This window comes from Alligator mississippiensis, chromosome 9, assembly GCF_030867095.1.
Source record: "Alligator mississippiensis isolate rAllMis1 chromosome 9, rAllMis1, whole genome shotgun sequence".
NCBI lineage: Eukaryota > Metazoa > Chordata > Crocodylia > Alligatoridae > Alligator > Alligator mississippiensis.
Window position 1 is genome coordinate 1,172,975 of NC_081832.1, and position 16,194 is coordinate 1,189,168.

Here is a 16,194-nt window from a genome sequence, read left to right on the forward strand (position 1 = left end):
ATCCGTGCCACCTGCTTTTCCTGCCGACTGATTTGCTCTTAATTGTTTTGATGGCCTTAAAAAATACCTGCCTCCCTGGACACGCATCCCTCTCTCCCTTTTCCACTTCCTAACTAGGGAAGGGTTTCTTCAAGGCCACGGAGTCACCACAAGGAGAATTCTCCACCGGACCTTAGACACCGGACAAGAGGATTTGGGGGGTGGGATTGTTACGTGCCTGGTAAAGTCATAGATTGCGAGGGACCTCGCAAGGTCACCATGTCCAGCCCCTTGCACCTGGCAGGAAGGACAACGAGGGTCAAGTGACCCCAGCGAGGTGCCCGTCCAGTCTGCTCTTGAAGCTTTCCAGGGTCAGCGACTGCGCCAGCTCCGGAGGGAGCCGATTCCAGTCTGGACACCCTGACTGAGACTAAGTTTTTCCTAATGTTGAGCCTGAATCGGTCTTCCAGGACGTTGTGGCCATTACTCCTGGTTTTCCACTCGGGTGCCCAGGTTCACCGAGCCCTTGACGTCTGCCCCGGATGTAGCGGTAAACCGCTATCAAGTCCCCTCTCAGCCGTCTCTTTTTCAGGATGAAGAGTCCCAGGCCTCTCAGCCTTTCCTCGTATGGCTTGCCATGCGAGCCTCTAATCGTACGGGTGGCCTTTCTCTGGACTCTCTCGAGCTTGCCCACGTCCTTGTTGAAGCGCGGTGCCCAGGACTGGACGCAGTCCTCCAGCTGCGGTCTCACCAGCGCGGAGCATCACCTCCTTGGCGTTGCTGGCGATGCATCGATTGACGCACGCCACAGTATTATTTGCCCTGGTGGCTGCAGCGTCGCACTGCCGGGTCATGTTCACACCGTGGTCTATTATTACCCCCACATCCCTTTCATTCGTGGTCAGTTTTTATAAATATGCAAAACTGATCTTCAGCTATTTAAGGCAGGCAACTGTATACCCAACGTACACTTGCAATTGGGTAATCAATTAACTAGACGGTGAAATATGCATGCAAGGTAATCGGGCAGTTAAATGGCTAGGTAGATGCATTTGTGCACATCTCACCTGACTTGTATCCATGCCCTAAGACCAGAAGCAAGCATGAATTCAGTGTAATTCTGTGTTTCATACGTTGTTAGACTCTTCTCGTTAGGCAGGTTTTTCCTTTTTTGCTCTCCTTCACCCTGCCCAGTTTGTTAGCATGTCCTTCTCTCTCTGCCCGTCGAGTGGCATCAGTTAGCCGAAGGGAACCGAGCTCTGCCGTAGCCAGCCAAACACACATTGTGGGGAGCGTTAGGAAGAATATCACCATGTTAGTACATCTCAGCACTCGGGTTTATGAGGAGGCAAATGCACGCAATGGGAAACCCTGGTGCACAGGGCAGGATTCAGCGTGGACAACTTCCCTGAAATTTAGTCTGGGAAAATACTTCATTAAGAAACAGGGGTGTTGGTTGCAGCCATGCTGGTCCATGGACGTCGCCAGACAAGGTTCCTTGGGGAAATCTGATGGAAAGCATTAGAAAAGGGTCGTATTTAAAGAAATAAATAATGCTGTTTCTTTTCTAGTCAATCTGATTATTTACTGCATCCCCCTCCCCTTAAAACGTGCCCACGCCGTGATCTGTCGCGGTGCTAGCGAGTCGGTGGGAAATCCCGATATGCCCGTGTAATGCCCCAGTATCGACAGCCCACTTTTCCAACAAAACACCCAGTTGGTTATAGCAGACACCTGCAACGTCGAAGAGTTTCCACATCTTATCATCATGCAAACCCGTTTCTAACAGCTGCTTATCTGATTCTCAAAGTAATCAGAAATCCTAGAGAAGCGGGGCTGGAAGGGACCTCCAGAGGCCGTCGAGTCCGACCCCTGCCCGAGGCAGGATCACGCTCATCAGAACCATCCCCTACCACCAGCATCCAAGCAAAGCATTGCAGAAACTCCCCAAGCTTGAAGCTACCATGTCCCAAAAGGCCCTCAAAAGTGGGTTGATATAGTCAGTCCCGTCTTCCCTGTATTTTTTTACTCCACACACTGAAAAGCACCATCATTTTGATACCAGCATCACAAAAGTAAAAGCAGGCCAGGCAGTTGGTTCATAGCACGGCCGGAGCGCGGCTAGGCTTCGGTCCATTCAAGCCGCTGAATCCCAGGCGCACAAAAGCAGCTTATCTTCCTAATCCCGATATTAACCCAGATGTTTCTGTAAGAGGGCATTAAAAGTATTACAGCCACATTACAAGAGAGGGGAAAATGATGCTCACAACAAAGCTGCCCGGTTTTCATTGCACGACGCACACAATGAACACACGTGCACGCACCTCAGTGCTGCCAGGCTCCAGGTCTGTGGCTTCCCCAGCTGCACGGCTGCTTTCAGTGCTGGACCACGGATGCAATGCAGCCGTGCACCTGCAGAAAGAACGAGACCTCAACGTGGCGATGGCGTTTGCTTCTGTTCCTTCTTAACCGGGCAGGGAGGCATCGGGTAGGAGAGCAAATGATGTGTGCAAACGCTGCGGGAAATTTTAATTATCTCATCTACACAGCAGAGAGACCTACGCTAAGTGCTGCATTAGCCCTGCATTAGCAAAAGTTTAATGAAGGGAACTAGTGGTCTCCACACTGCAACAGGATATGCATAATGGGCAGGCATGGAGGGCAACAAAAATGGTTGTGGGGCTGGGGGACAGGACTGGTGAGGAGAGGCTGAGGGAAATGGGCTGATTTAGTCTGCAGAAGAGAAGACCGAGGGGGACTGAATAGCAGCCTTCACCTCCCTGCCGGGGGCTGCACAGAGGACGGAGCTGGGCTGGTCTCAGCGGGGGCAGATACAGGACAAGGAGCAATGGGCTCAAGCTGCAGCAAGGGAGGTTTAGGTTGGACATTGGATGATTTCTTTAAATACTACCCTTTTCTAATGCTTTCTATCAGATTTACCCAAGGATCATCAGACTCGATGATCTATTGAGGTCCCTTCCGACCCTAACATCTATGAATCTATGAATTAGGAAAAACGTTCTTACTTGGAGGGTGGTAAAACACTGAAACAGGTTTCCTAGAGAGGTGGTGCTGTCTCCATCCTTGGCCTTTTTGAAGGCCCAGCTAGACAAAGCCTTGGTTGGGATGATGTAGCTGGGGCTGGCTTGGTTTGAGCAGGCGGCGGGACTCGATGTGGCCTCCTGAGCTCCCTTCCAGCCCTCCACTTTCTGTGAAGCACCCCAAGATGGAAATGGATTTTACTGTCCTCCTCGGTGCGGCTGCAGCTCCGATCCCTTCTTGGATTTAGCTCTTTTATGCAGCTGTCCCTGTTTCAGAAGAAAAACACTGGGATGTAGCTGAACCCAACTATATATTCATCATATTCACCCGTTGCTAGAGGTGAAAGAAAACACACTTGATAGCAAGAATGACAGCCTCTCGCTTTGTATAAACATCCAGCTCGTCTTCTTGCAGATACACCTCCGCGGAGGAGATTGCTTCCCAAAGGACACTGCAAACGCTAATGAAATCGCCCGGCTGAAATTTCAGTGCAAACTGACTGCGGCGGTGCCAAGAAATGAAGCTGCCGGCTCCAGAGCAACACTAGGGAAGAAGGCAAGCAGTCAGATAGGACGTTAGCAGGACAGATACCCCAGCGAGCTGCACTCTTACGTTGCTAAAACAAACCCCAGCCCGGGAAAGGGTCATGTAAGTGAATGAAGGGGGCTTGAAAGCCACGGGCTCAGACTGCGTTTCAGTGCGGCCCCAAAACACCCAAAGCCCTGGGCAAGCATGCTCTTTCGGCCCCCCCATTCCTTGCCGTGACTTTTATCCACAGATGACAAATTGCAGGAGGGCTCAATGGCTGCCAAACAATACAGAGATCTGTAACTTGCCTCCTGCAAGGGAAAAGCAGGGTCTAACTTCAGGCCCTGCAAGTGGAAAGTCAGCAGACGTGGAATTGGGGCTGGGCACTCTCGGTCCTCGGCCGCGGCAGAGAAGCTGCATTATACGGAGAACAGGTTTCCTAAGCTGCTGAGGGATGCAAAGAGCAAACCCCTCCTTACATCCGCAGAGTCAGGGCAAGCTCTTCGAGTTGAAGACAGCACCTTTCCCTCCCCCCGCAGCAATCTACATCCACGTTTGGTTCAGGGTGGATGAATCCTGCCTCGCACCTGATGATAAGGACTTGAAAAGCCATCTATAGAGATGTGTTGTAATCTTTCCCAGGAAAGGAAGCTCTCCCCAGATTCAGCAATTAGGTTTGTCATAAAATCCATGCAACCCATTGCATGCCGGGACAGAAACCTGAAAGGTTTAGAGATGGCCATTAAAGAGCTGACACTTCCCATGTGCTGGAGTCGGCGTTTGCCACGGGACACGTGGGCGTCCTTCCACGTTCACAGCAAGAACTCTCACGACTCCCGCAGCAAATTGAATGAGAAAGGGGGGAAACGCTCGTTGTTTAACATCTGCCAGTGTAGACACCCAGCAAGAGCGGCCGCTCTAACGATGCCAAAAGCCCTTTATATCGCTGCCGAGTCTTACTGCACCAGACAGCTCAAAGAGCAGCAAGAAAAAGCAAGGGGATGGAGCCAGCCCCATCCCCTTTGCAGCACAGCACAGCCCCACGGCACGAGGCCTCTCCACGACAGCTCCTCTAAACAACTAAGCACGCTGCCCACTTCAATGCTAAGCAAACGGCCTGATGTTCCCCACCCCACACACCGCTTTCTCTTTGTGTCTACTTGGGCACTGATGGATAGCCAAGTCCCAATTCTGGGGAGAGCTTCCTTTCCCGGGAGATGCTCAGCGGGGAAGATCTCCAACAGACACAGGAGGCAAGTGCGGATAAGACAGTGCATGGCCTAGATCAAACCCGCACCCCTCGTCCCCGACCCGCGGCTCGCTGTCCCCACAGGGCACGCGGCGCTAGCTGTAGGATGGTGTCACAGCAGTCTCCAGGACCTGATGTGGGTCAGGAAGGGGCAGGCTCCTGTTTTTAGAAGAGAAAAAAAAACAAGCAGCTGCAAAACGGGCTGCATTGCTCTGGTCTCGCCGAGCAGATCATCCCATAATGTGCATAATGATTCAAATTAAAACGAGAAAGAAAGCTGAGCTTGCTTAGCCTGGCGAGGCGAACGCTGCGAGGGGATATGGCAGCTCTAGGTAAATGCATGCAGAGGACAAACACCAAGGAGCTAGAGGACAACGCTGGCACAAGGACAATGGGAATAAAAGAAATTGGGTTGGAAATTAGGAAGAGGTGTCCAGCGGCAGAGCGGCGAGGTGCCGCCACAGCCTCCCCCAGGGACAGACAGGCAGAAGTCCCTGCGAGTTTTAGGAGAGAGCGGGATCCGTTTACAAAAGGGATTAGACCATACACAGGGGTCTGGATGCAACGACCGCACAAAGCCGTGCTAAGCACTAGCGCACACGCAGCTCCAAGAGTTTGCAATAATATGGAGGCTCGATTTGATTAAATCTATGCCTCCAACATGGCAGGCGACTGGCCTCCGGGAACCGAGCCCGGTCAGACCAGCACGAGAAGAGCGTGTCCTCGGAGGGGCCTTGGGGGTCGTATACGAGAGAGAGAGAGATCGGTCCTGCACCACCTGCCCCCTTCCCCCCCACAACTGGTGCTGCATTCGCACTGCCAGGCTTGCACAGAAACACGCAGAGAACACGCTTGCACTTGGGGTTGTTTGCACGCTTGGAAAGCGCAGTGTGAACAGGATGCCTTAGCCTCGACAGCCCCCTGACGGTGATAAAATGCAACAAAGCTTGAACACGGAGGCAGAGAAACAGCCCCTGAGAAGGTTGCTTTCAACACCCAAAGGCAACCGGAGCCCGCCACCCTCCTGCTCCTGATCACGCCTCCTCTTAGGACACGGTGCAGCATTTCACTGAGCGTGGGGGACAGTGTCCTGCCAGGCACCTCGGGGGAAAATTCATCCCTGGACCACCAAGGCAGCACCACGGCTATCCTGGGGTCCTTCGTGCCATGCAGAGGGACTATACACCCCAAGTAATACTGGTGTAAAGCCAGCCTTCCCGATCATCGTGTTTGCTGCGGGGTTAGCACAGGACTATCTATTCCTTCCTCCTGCTCGCCGCAGCCAGGGTCGAAGGGAATTGCACTTCGAGCTGCTGGAGACTTGCCGAGCCGGCACGTGACTTGGGAAGTGGCGGCTCTCAATCATAACCTGATAACTGAAAAATTTAAAAAAGTCTCTACAAACCCAGCCGCCGGTCTCGCGCCACATCCATCACTCGCCGCTCGCAGGGCTCGCCCTGCAAAGCCTGCACGATTTCAGAGACGCTTCTTCTTGCAGCTTGAGTCTGGAATAAAGCGACCGCTCTGCAGTAGTGCAACAGCGGGGTGACCCCGCTGTCGGACGGGGGCCGTCGGCTGATCAGTAGGATTATTAAATCATTTGGGGGTAGTGCAGAGTACAAGCGTTATAACCAAGATCAGCTTATCGCTCTCGTAGCACGACTGTTGTGCAGCTGGCCAAGCCGTGAGCAGGTCAGCAGTCCCGACTCGGACAGAGATGCACACGAGCACAGCTTCGTACTCCTAATTGGTACCATTTAATTCAGAAGAGACAAAAGAGCCTGAAGGTTTCACCAATTCCGTGACAGAACTGAATGCAAAGCAGCTTGAAAGATGAACATTAAATCCCCCAAAATCCACATGGGAAAGTGCTTGGCACTTGGGGCTGACTTCACCCTTGCCCAGAGCGGCCAAGACGTGGTCTATACCCCACGTAACTCCACCGAAACACCGCGCATGACCCTGAAGTGGTCCATACGGCTCGCGTCGCTCATCTGCGGAGGGCTGGATTTCACCCTTAGCAAGCAACCGCCGAACACGCCGGTGAACCGCGCACGCGTGGCTCGGGGTCACCCGATCAACACGGGCTGTGGTTCAATTAGTGACACTTAGCACAAAAGGTGCCGCCATACCGCACGGTGGTTAGCAGAACAAGCGGTCTGCGAGCACGAGCGAGTGTAACTAAGCAGGTACGAGCAAACACAGGCTTTACAAGTGTGCAGCATGTGTGAAATTACACCGCGCTTTGCGCGAGAAATGTTGGCTGGATCACCATAGATAATGAAAGAGCAGAATCACAATATGCAGCGGCTAATACGGTCTCCGAAACAAAGACTTCGATTCCTCCTGGCAGCGCCGGGCTCCGGCAAGTCTCAGCGGTCCCTCCTGGCTGCAGACGCTAAGACCATAAATAATCACTACACATTTTTGCTGCTACTGATATTTTATTGCCGCAGGCAACCACTTGCGCTGCCTCGCTGATAAGAGCCAGCCAAGCTTCAGAGAACTGGGGTACTTTGAGCAGAATCTTCTCAACATCAAAGTCCCAGTAGGGTTTTTAGTGAGACTTTAGAAACCGAAGTTAAGGATTTTTAATGTGTCAGAGACTAACCAGCATCAAAGAGACAGCTATCTGCGGGGAACTACTGTTTAACAGAGTCACTTACAGCATGAAAATGGAGCCGAACTCGACCGTCTCATCATCAATGAAACTTTTATGCAAGGGATTCACTCGCTCTGGAGTTCCTTGGAAATCATCCGAGTTTGATTACAAAGTCGGGCTCCCCCGTTTGGCACATAAAACCAACGAGACACAGACGAGGGCTCGAGGTGCCTTTGGGCCTGCGCAACCGCACGGAATACGTATTCTGACCCGTTTCTTAAACACGGCTTATTTCCCAAACTCCAGGAGAGTCGAACAAGAGAGCGGAAATCCTCACAGGCCTCACCAAGGGGGCGATGGCGTGGTCCCGCTCCCCAGATCTGCGTGTCCCGCGGCAGCTGGTACCGTTTTTTCCTCCGGGAGGAAGTTACGGCGCGGGAGGCACCAGCCACGCTGCGGGTCCGGAGGCCGGGTTTGTTACGCCGTCCACGCAGACACGCTCGTGCCCCCACACTTGGGCTCTGAAGCCCAGCCGGGAGTAGGCACATCGTTCTCTCTCATCGCTCACCTCTTCCCCCTATTCCTTCGCTCCCAAAGCCTTCTCAGTTTGCACTGCATTTTGTGTCACGATGCCCGTGGGACTCAGCACTGAAGCAGCTTGTGCTTGTGCGTCCAAGTGCCACCTCCACTAAACCGCGCTGGCCGCGAGAGCACTGCCTGCACCTCCCGGGCTCCAAAAGATCTTGCTTCATCACCCGAAATGCAATTCACTTACTACCAAGGTATCCTGACCCTCCCATTTCAACACCGGCTTTATCAGTGGTGGTTCTGCTTTTTCCTAGATGTATTTTTCTATATATTTGCAGCCAGTTACCTCTGTTTTATATCGGGAAGCGTGCAAAAACAAGCAAAGGACCAAAAACCCGAGTCCCCCGGGAGAGCGCAGTGTATGTCTCTCCTCTTTAGTATGCTGCATCTGACGGGAACACAAAATGACAACTGCTTCCGAGACGACAGCTGGGAGCGTAATGGTGTCGCGCGCAGAAAGCAGAATCAGACAGTTATTAGCCACATACTCCACTGCAACGCTTCCACATCTATTTCCACATCTCACTTGTTTTAATTAAGAGATCGCAGCCCCGAGAGGACCGAATGGCCTTTTGGAGACTGGGTCGAGAGGGGTGAGGAGAAAAGCAGGGTCCTGATTAGGCTCTGGCAGTTTGGCAAACAACAGGAGCAAGCGCCTGCGTGGTTTGCATGTACCGTGGCAGCACACGGCTCTTGTTAGAAGCTTCTTACCTTCCTCTCGTGTCTTTTAATAGACATCACAATCCCAAAGCATCCTGCTGCACCTTCTCAGGTGACATGTCCAAGGATGCCGCATCCCAGTGCGACGCTGGCTGGCTATGCCATTGGCATTTCACGAGTTAGACAAGCCCTACATTCACCCCTGGTCCAAGAAGTGTTTCACGAAGAACTTCCCTTCTGCTCAAGCACCCTTTCCCTCCACGTGAGTGCGGGGCCGACTTGCCGAAACGCAGGGGGAAAATCAACGATTGCACAGAAGTGTTACTGGAGAGAGCAAGGCTCCCCACCGCCCTCCGGAGCAGAGCACCTTCCCCGGAGGAGGCAGTGCTTGAGATGCCGTCTCATCTCCAAGCCCCCAGTGAGTGAATGGGACGGCTTTTTGCTGGCTAAAACGCATACGGTAAAACAGAGTCACTCTCCAGGACCAGAGAGGAAGGCAGCTATTTCTCTCCCAAAGCTCTGATCCCCGAAACCCCGGTTACATTCAATGAGAGACCAAAACCCCTCTCATTCACACCCCCGTCACCCCAGAACGGTTAGGAAAAAGGCCTGAGGATTAGTAAGAGCCTGTAACGATGCCCCGCTACAGCAACGCTGGTCCTAGCTATCCAAATAAATGAGTCATATTTTATCTGCGGACGCCCGGGCTCTGCAGAGAGGCAGCTGCTCCCTGTATGATTTACCGAATGGATGTATTTTAAATAGCCAAAGTCAGGCTCTGAAGCCAGTCGGAGAATCTCTTATTCATAATAGAAGAGGGCAGGAGATAAATTTAGATCCTGAATAGTGGCAAGGGCTGGCATGAAGCACTTTACTTGCAATTTTTTCCACCTATAAATACAATGCAGGTGCATAAAAGCAACGCAGCAAGGTTTGTAAAGACCTGTGTTTAACAGGTGGCACAGACCAAACCGGAGACCGCCCGCCACCCGGCAGATGCCCCCGGGCCACCAGGCTTTTGAAGGCATGCAGGATACCTCCGGAGCCCCGGGTGCAGCGCAGGGAGGGGGACTCCTGCCTGCATGCGTGCATATATGCATGGAGCAACATGCACGCACTTGGGCCTTAGGTAGAAAGCATCACGTGCACCATCATTTTTATTTTTTTAAGAGATAAATCACAAAGAAACTATTCCCATCTCCTCCAAGTACTGAATCAACCCCATCGCTGAAACAGCTGAGCACCTGACAGTCTTTAACCCTGCAAGTAGGGTGATGTTGGCATCCTCCTTTTTACAACCGGAGCTCCGGAAAATTACGTGACTCGCCAAGGGCCACAAAGCAAGTCTGTGGCAGAGCGCAGAAGGGAACCCAGGCCTCCCAAGCCCAGCCAGGGCTGCAGCAGCTTCACATCCTACCTGGTGGGAAAGCTTCACTCGGGCATCGTGAGGGCTGGGATTTGCAAATCTGCTCAACTTGCTTCTGTTGCAATCTTTTTTGGGGGTGGGGGGCATGGAAGCAAAGCAGTGTTCAAAAGCACAAGGAGCAACAACAGAGAATATTCTCAGACCTCTGAATACGACCCTGGTGCCACCTCAGCTGGATAGTGTATGTGCCAACAAGCACGAGATCTCCGAAAAAGCAACCTAGGGGAGAAGGGGAGCGGAGAAGGGTTGCGAGATGAACCTGGAAAACCTCTTCCGTAGGCAAGGGCCGAACAGGCCGCGACTGCTCCCCAGCGGAGCGGAGACGCGAGAAACAAGAAATGGAAGGAAGACCAGACGCCTCCGTTCCTCTAACCTCAGCACTGGAGCAAGAGGACACCCAACAACGTTAAATAGACGGACGCGTTAAAGAGAGAGGGAAGGAAACCTTTTCCCCCACCCCACACAAGGTGTGCGGAGGTCCCGGCTGCAGGAGGTCAGCAAGGCCAAGGCTCAGAAAGGGACTGGGCATTTCCCCCCATATCAGCATCATCCAGAATCCTCCTCCACACCTATTGCAAGGGATATTTAATGATCAAAAGGCTTCAAGACATACGCCAGCCCCCAGGGACCGGGCTGCGACCGAGAGGAGGACATGGTCCAGCTCGCACTTCTTCAGCGTTTTGACAGCTTCCTCCAAGCATCTGCTACCAGGCGGCGTTAGCGAGCTAAACAGACCCGGCTGTCTGTTCATAGGTCCCTAAAGCCCTGCGGGACTTGCTGGGCATCAGTGCCACAAAGAGGAATCTGCAAAAGAAGTGAAGAAAGAGGTGCCATATCTTACCTCAAGGATTTTTATTCTGGTAACAGTCCAGGCAATGCCCAGAACATTTGGCAGTGGGATTTCTGCATTAGACTCCTGCAACAACTGCAGATTTTTACAGCCCCGTTTACTTGCCTCCTGGGCTGCAAATCCCATCATCGACATGCCGGGAGGCGGGAGGCGGGGACGGAGCATGCTGCTGAGACGGGTGGGCATGGGGAGAAGGCACCCAAGGAGAACTGCACCCCGGGGGAGCTGCCGATCCAACGTGGCACAAGACTGGAGGAAGCCAAGAAAGAGCCTTTCCACGAGGCTCCCCCTTTGTTTGCTCCTGTCGGCTCCTTCTCCAGCGAAGTGCCTGCGAGCCTCAAGCGAAAAACCAACAAAACATTTGCAAAAGGCTCCTGTGAGACAGCCCGGGTGCGACTGGTGCCAGCTCAGCTCCCCGCTTTCAGATTCCCGAAAAGGTTTATTGCCAGCAAGATGCAGTTGTACGCCGCAAAGATGCTCTGTGTACAAAGCACGGGGGCTGTGCGGTCAAATACCCAACAGAGACATCTCGATCAGAGGCTCTGCCTTTGATGGATATCAACTCACTGAAGAAAATATCTATGTGGTCTTGCCATTGCCGAGCGAGCGGCACAGAGATTTCCACCAGGAGATTATCGATCGGCATCACAAGGCCGGAGATCTGAACAGAGGTCACTGATTAAATGAACACAGCAAAGAGATGCATTTCAGGGCAGACGGCACCGATGGGATTTCAACCCAGGCCAGAAAAACAGAGCAGCTTTGGTTTATTAGATTGAAATGTCCTATTTTCTATGTTTCTCAGCAGCAGCAGGAAAAGAGTGCGAAGAAAAAGAACAGGCAACGTTTCAATCCAAAAAGCAGGTATTTATTAAGTCCGTAACGTTCAGCCTTTCAGAGCTGGAAGGAAGGATATTTTGTGCTAAGAACGTGCGCCCGTACAGGGCTCTAAACAAGCATCTTCCTCCCTGTCTAGCAATACAACCATTTGCCTCCCCTATCATCTCACAGGAACCTAAATTAATGACATCAAGAGATGAAGAACCAAGCGCACGTGTGATGCTGAAAAAAGAAACACTTTTTGGTACTCCCAGACACAAAACTGTCGTCTCCGCTGTGCCGGACACAGCATCCGTTCCTCAGCAAGGGCCAGGGGATATTGCAGCTATTGCACTGCCTGGTGATGCGCTCTCTCTTGCGGCTGTACAGACCGACAGCAGACCGAAGCTAGACCCACGTTCGGTGCTGCCAGAGCGGTCACAGGTGTACACGGGCTGGGGGCTACTGTACTGACCGGCTGTTTCCTTCGGTCCCATTTCTGTTGCAAGTCGACTCGTTGGACTCCACGTTGAGAAGGGAGCGCCGCTTTGTCCCGGCTCCTGCTAGGGCTTCCCAAAGGTCTGGGTCCGTTCCAAAAGCCTTCATGTCCTGCGTGCAGACGTCTTTGAAGCGCAGTTTCAGACACCCTACTCTTCTCGCCCAACCTGCAATTTGCCCCCAAAAAGATGTCCTTCGGGATGTGCCCCTCTTCCGTCCTGCGGAGATGGCCAAGCCGGCGTAGGCGCCACTGTTTGAGTGCTGCAGTGATGGTCGGCAGGTCGGCTTCGGCGATGACCTCTGCATTGGCCATTCTGCCTTGCCACTGGACGTCAGAGGTGAAAGCTGCTCAGCTTTGTTTCTTGACGTGCTTGTGTTGACTCTGTCTAGCTACTCTACATAAGGACACTGAGGGTGCAGGCTTTGCATGCAAGCAGCTGAGCTTTGCGTGGGTCTGGAGCAATGCAAAACACGCATTTGGAGAGCTTACTGAAAGCAGCAGCAGCCTCTCCTATGCGCACATTGGAAAGGCTCCACCATCCCACAAGCTGAATAAGTAGTTGAGCTGAACTCTTCCCTTTCAACTCAGGAAGCCACGCCTGCATCCAGCACCTTGCCCCCATTTATCAGCCACCAGCGCCACGGGACTCCTCTGTGACGGTGCCACTCCCCAAATCCAAGAGATGGAAGCCAGTCAAGCTTGGTGGAAAGGGTCTGGGCCATAGTCATGCATGCACTAGAATAGAAGAGTATAAATGCAAAGAAAACTTGAGTTCATGCAGCATGAAGGCTGGAAATACGCAATAAAAGCAGAAACCTAAATCCCAAGCGTCTTCATATCCAGTCCTCACTAGTCCCAGGTCCTAACAGTTCACCACTGGCAATATTGGAGCGAGCCTTCACCCAAACCCAGCCCCAGACAGACAGACTCCAGGAAAGAGCTCAGCAAAGAAACCATAAAAGCCAGACAATGGGAAATACGTGCATTAAAGCATCAGAGATGTGGTATGCAGATAGTGCCACGAAACGAGTGCATTTCTCCGAGCGGGGGCGCAGGGCCGAGCTGGAAGACAAACTGGCTCTTGCATCCCCCACCGACGTCTTACCTCGGGAGGAGCAGTCAGGCCGCCCCAACGAAAGGCAGCATCGCTCTCTCCTCAAGCAAGCAGCTGCGACGAGCCGAGGTGCCCAGAGACCGGCCAGATGGGCAATGTCGCTGGCAGAGCGCGGACCCCCGGAAAGCACCGTCCCAGGGAACGTGCTGCAGAACAGGACAGATGAAGCCGGTTACACGTCTCAAAACCAAAGCTGCTGGGGCAGCAGTTCCCCCAATACAAAGCTGCTCTGCTTCCTTTTTTTGGTAAGATATCATTGCAAAAAATGAAGCTCCACAAAGACATTCATCAGCCCGTGAGCCGGTCATTTCCAAGCACGCAGGCCAAGGGGAAGGCTCGCACATTCAACTAACAGAGCACCTCTGCTCTGCACCTGTTGTACAGATTTACGGATACGAAACAACAGCGAGAGACTCGAGTCCGGACACGCTCGGTTGCACCGGCTTAAACGCTAGCCCAGGAAGGATTTCCCTAGGGGCCTGCTTTTAATTTGACAAATGCACCTACCAGCCTTTAGCACCGTCAAGGTAAAGCCTGGCCATTAAGAAAGACTCAGCTTTTCCAGAGCAGTGTATAGATCAAGGAAGCAAGCTGAGGAGTACAAATATGGTGCAGAGCTTGGAACAGTTCCTTAGCCACGGGGCTGATCTCATCGTACGGCTGCATGTGGCAGAGCGCGCGCTTGGCAGGAATAATCCCTGGGAAGCGCTAGCTCCGACGTTTCTTTAACCCTGCAGCACCGATAACGAGTCGTCAGGTCTCGAGCTCGCAGCCTGCCGCCTACCAGAGCGCGCAGCAACCCGAGCCAGACGCTCCCATCCGTTACACAGCAAGGAGCGAGGGGAGGGAAACCAGCCAGCGCTGGCAAAACGGGACCAACACGTACAGAAAACGCAGTGGAGCCAATGCTACTTGGCTTCCCACAGCTTCCAAACTGCCGGTAGCCCCACTATGCCTTCCAGCTCTCAACACGCTCCTCTCATTTGGAGCATCCTTCCCCATCGCTGCTCCGTGCCAGCGGTCTCTCAGTCCCACCTCGCCCAGCAGCTTTGCTGGAGCTCCCATTGCCATTTCCTGCCGGGTCTCACGCATCCCCCAGCCCCTTCCAGCACTGCTTTGGGCCACGTGCCCGAAGGCGAGGCTGTCCCCGAGAGCGCACGGGGAGCACGTGTGCTCTGCCGTGGAGCTGATGCATGTTTTGCATGTCGCGCTGGCCGTACCGAGCAAGGGGGCTGGGGCACTGCTGGTGTCTCCACAGTGAGCACGATAACCCAGCACATGGGTGTGGAAAAGGCACCATCGTGCTGGCCAGCATAGGAGATATTGTGGGAATAAAGTAAAACCATAAAGCAGCTGCCAACAGGAGATTAAACCACAACAAGCTCAACCCAAGTCTCATAAGCACCATGAACTCTCTCAAGGGTCCCCACCATCTTCCCCGACTAGTTTTATAGACATTGCTGCTGCCCAGCAAAGGGGCAACCAGGTTGGTTTCATTCCTGAAGATCCTCCTGGTTCGCCCGGGGCCCGGGGAATCGGGGTATTTCCCAGGTCAGGTTACGTATGGATTTGCACAGCCCAGATCTACCCAGCTCTGGTGGGCCCCAGCTGCAAGTCTGGGATGTTTTTGTTTCTGTTTTTCAATTCAGTGCAAGAAATGATGCTCATGTGCTCATCCATGAACTGTTCAGACATGTCCACAGAGATGCAGGGCGACTTTTAGCCCCTGGAAAGGTGGTAGTTTGCTTGCAGTCACATGCGCGTAACCCTGTATTTTGTTGCGGGGGTGCCGGCTTTCCCCTTAGCTCTCTGTCACCCTCTAAAGACGTACGATATGTGCAATGATGTGAGCCGGACGGAGCGTGCACTTTGTAAAGATAAAAGGCCCCACCAGGATTATTTTCCTCTTTGAAAGCACACAAGAAAATTGTATTCTTTTTTAATGTTTTCCTTAAAATATTCTAAAATGGGGGGGGGGGAAAAAACCGCGGGAGGTTCCAGTTAAACCCCCTGCCCTTTGCTTTATTTTATTTTATCGCATCTCCTGCAGCTGCACAAGATGTTCATACGAAGCTCAGAGAAGCAGACACGCTGCAGTCCGTGGGGCCAGCCAGCGCTGGAAAAGCCAGAGGGAGCAATAATTCCTCTCTTCCTTTTGAATGGATGTGATTTAATGTTTTATTTCTTTTACTTGCTGCATGCTAAAGAAAACATGAGGATTGCTCTGGGGCTAAGGAGGTTTTTATCTTTAGACAACCCTTTGGTCTCAGCGGTGGCAGATGTCAGCACAAGGAGCAATGGGCTCAACTTGCAGCCAGGGAAGTGGAGGTTGGATATTAGGAAAAACTCTCTCCCCAGGAGGGTGGTGAAGCACTGAAAGGGGTTCCCCGGAGAGGTGGTGGCGTCTCCATCCTTGGAGGTGTTGAAGCCCAGGTAGACAAATCCAAACTGGGGTGATGTGGTTGGGGCTGGTCCTGCTTGGAGCAGGGGTTGCACTAGATGTGACCTCCTAAAGTCCCTTCCACCCTCGTTTTCTACAATTTTCACATGAATCCTTTAAATCCAGTTGCCGTTGCTTGAATGTTTCATCATTGCGTTCACAGTTAATTGCTGCTCAGTAAGAACAATTAGGAAACACCGAAGATCTTGCTCAGGTGACATCTTCGTTCAGGAGGTTTTGGCTGAGGAAGGACGGCGGCACTCGGGGCTGGGGGCACTGAAACGTGGTTTCCTTTATCGGGGTCTCGCTGTCAGGAACGTATTCGGGGCTATCGCAGTCTCGCCTACCCCAAGAGCCCGCGAACGAGCCCGATTAACCGAGGGGGACAGGACTGTCGG